At 37.7% G+C, this 3,292-nt stretch overlaps 1 long non-coding RNA gene across 1 annotated transcript; it reads left to right on the forward strand.

Annotated features, from left to right (window-relative positions):
* Positions 1–1,160: 1,160 nt before the first annotated feature.
* LOC106525306 (uncharacterized) lies at positions 1,161–2,209 on the forward strand. Its single transcript, XR_001311099.1, has 4 exons — positions 1,161–1,563; positions 1,672–1,727; positions 1,931–2,080; positions 2,189–2,209. It is a non-coding gene; the product is annotated as an uncharacterized LOC106525306 (long non-coding RNA).
* The last annotated feature ends 1,083 nt before the right edge of the window (positions 2,210–3,292 follow it).

Raw genomic sequence — 3,292 nt, forward strand, 5'->3', positions numbered from 1 at the left:
TCCTCCGAACTCTCGTCCAGCCGTCGCCTTTGTCTTCTTCTATAACGTACAGCAGCTCGCCTTCGGCCACGGCGATGGTGCCCTCGTTATGACCTGCAGGATGAGGGAAAACGCACACAATGAGAGAGGATGAAATGAAAGGAGCGAACGCACACGACCAAAGAAGAAACATCTGAGGAAACATGGCCATGTCACAAAACCAGTAAGATGAATAAGAAGAGCTTTTATAAGAAGCCTCAACCAACAGGTAACATCTGCCTGCTCAGCTGAAGGTGAGGATGACAGAGCTAACGACGCTAATAAAGCTACACAATCACAGCTGTTTGATGTCGAACAGGGGAAAAATGAGGTAAGAAAAGAGGATATTCATTTTTATGAAAATAGTTCAGAATGAGTATAAAATTATTACTTTGACTTAGAAGAACATGTTCATTTCAGACTGTGGAAAATGATTTCTATTGGCCAACTAGAACCCTTTCTGTTGAAGCCATGTTTGTACCTTTTTAAGGGTTTGTCTAATTTAGGGTACAAGCAGTGGTGGGCAGCACTAATCTAAAAATTACTTCCACTAGCCCTAAAACACTACCTCACATATTTAGTTAACAAGGTAAATATTTAACTTGTGACTTAAATATTTAGGTTGCAACTTCAATATTTAGCTAGCTACCTAAATATTTAACTTAAATATTTAGCTAGCTACCTAAATATTTAAGTTGCTAGCTAAATATTTAAGTTGCAAGCTAAACATTTAGCTCAAAACTAAATATTTAAGTCACAAGTTAAATATTTAGCTTGTTAACTAGATATTTAATTTGTAAGTTAAATATTTAGTTTATAAACTGACATTTATAAATGTATGAATCATATGGTGAAAACCTGACTGAAAAATAAATTTTTATTTTTTCTTAGAAAAGACTAAATAAAACAAGAATATTGGTGGTAATTTTTGACTGTGTAACGTTACAAACGGCACCCTGTATATAAGCAGTCAGGTCAAGACCCCGATGAGACCGACGAGCATGTAGACGAGCTTCTGACTGCAGAAATTCTTTAGTCATGTAAACAGACACCTCGGTTCATCAGCTGCAATCAAACTTTGGTGAAGACCATGCCGTCATGCTGCCGGGTCGACATCCTGGGCACYGGGATTGGCATGTGAAATTACTGCCAACTTGTGTCCATGGCAGCATGTCTACATTAAGTCAGCGAAGGAGCTTGGTATGTGTGTAGATTTATTTTTATTCAACAATGAAATGCTTCTAAGGACCAGTAATGTTAAACTGTTGGCAACTGAAATGTAATAAATTGTAATAAATGTAAAAACATCAGAAACTGTAGGCCTCACAGATGTTTGCTGGCCATGCAAACAGAAAAACACCTGAGAAGTGCACCCTTCCAGAGGAGATGATGACTGAAGTTATCTAAAAGCAACAGGATCATCCTCAGCTTGTGCAAACAGAGGTGCACAATGAGATGTGAMCTGCCTGCAAGAAGATCTGTGTCCATTCCTCCTCTGCTACAACTAAGAAAATCAGGATGCACAGCTTTGATTTTGCACAGCAGGTACTCTGTCATTCACTGCACATTTTTCTAAAAAACAAGTTCATAAAACTGCAATAAAGAGACACAGCTTTCAGTTAGCCTCCTCCTGTTTTCCTCTGTTCTCATCAGATGCAGCATCAGCATCTCCTGAGCAACAGGGCCATCTTCAGTTATCAGCACTTCAGGTATTACAAAAAGATTTTAAATATATATATTTTTGGACAGATTTTTGTTTTATGTGCACAATGGATTTTGACAAAATTTAACTGCTTCATAGTATGTTTTGGAATTTGGAATATCTTAGACCTGACCACATTGTTAATGTTTTATGTGATTCTCTATTTAAAATGTTCAACCAAACCTGAAACCACTTGTTGTCGTCACACAGGACAAGATGTTGTGTACGGCTGCACAGACGAGGCTTTTTCCTGTGAGCGTACCAGTTGAGGGTTGCTGAAACAGATCAGAGGTCTGCTCCTGTGGAAGAGTTGGGCTCATTCACGACTCTTTTGCTTCGGCTTCTCTTCAAGCCGACAAAGTACATCTTGCAGTTTAAAACAGTTTTCATCTCAAGTTAAATATTTCTGTTATTTGGCTTTAATAAAAAAAAATACTTCAGATATAAATTGTTGTTTCTTTTACTCAGATACGTATAAAGACAAAAAACACATCAGGAAGGGAGAGAAGACGAGATGCGGCTGAACTGACACATACGCACACAAAACATCTAACTTTAGTGCGTACGTCAGTTGAAGATTATTTACAAGCTCGCTCAAACATAAAACTCCCTCTGAGTGAAATTAATTCTTGTCCGAAGGTTTTACACACAGGCAGGCAGGAAGGCACCTGTTATTTACGAGTTTTGTCTGAAAAACAAAAAGAAAGAAATACGTTCAATGTGTAAAACCTGCCAAATAAAACTTTTAAAAATCATTTTATGTATGTGTTTTTTTTTTCAAAAGATTAAAAGGAATGTGTAAACATTTTGTCAGCAAAGCTGATTTAAATGTTGAAGGACAGTGATTCTCAAACATTGACAGAGCCCATCTGTGTTGACAATCAATGCTGGGGYTTGGGATTAATCTCAATCTGAAGACTTTACTGATCCCCGAGGGAAATTACAGTTATTACAGCTGCAACCATTCAAGTAAAAACAACATGTATAAGAAAAAAGTAAAGCACACTAGAATAAAATAACTGTAAACAGTCTGGAGAACAAAATAAACACACTTATGTATATATGAACGGTGTAAACAAGGGCGTAAATCCCGGMSGGTCGGTGAGGTTCTGACCCCCACCCCCACCCCATAATGAATTTCACAAATATATAATTTTAAGTGAAGCCATACTACCAAGAGAAAGCAACTACATTACAAAGTATTTAAAATAATGCATTTATGTCTTTTGAAAAGTAGTTGTAATTACACATGACTGTAGTAAACAGGAAGTGAAGTCACAAAATCGCAGGGACACATCTCAGGACAATGGAGAAAAGCTATCAAGAACGTGTTGCTGCTATCAGGAAAGTTGTGATTATTCTGTCGTATCATATATTGGTGYTGTTACTGCTGTCTGGAGAGAAAGAAACACAATTCTCTTCACGTTGTGGGAATATTCAGGAAGACACCGACAGCTGGAGGTGAGTCCAGCTGCAGCAGCTACAACTACTGGACAGCAGGAACTATGTCAGAACTTATTCGGCAAACGTGTTTCCATCTCCCTTTTTGCACATTAAGTCTTTTTCTGAAAA

Source organism: Austrofundulus limnaeus, unplaced genomic scaffold, assembly GCF_001266775.1.
Source record: "Austrofundulus limnaeus strain Quisiro unplaced genomic scaffold, Austrofundulus_limnaeus-1.0 Scaffold222, whole genome shotgun sequence".
NCBI lineage: Eukaryota > Metazoa > Chordata > Actinopteri > Cyprinodontiformes > Rivulidae > Austrofundulus > Austrofundulus limnaeus.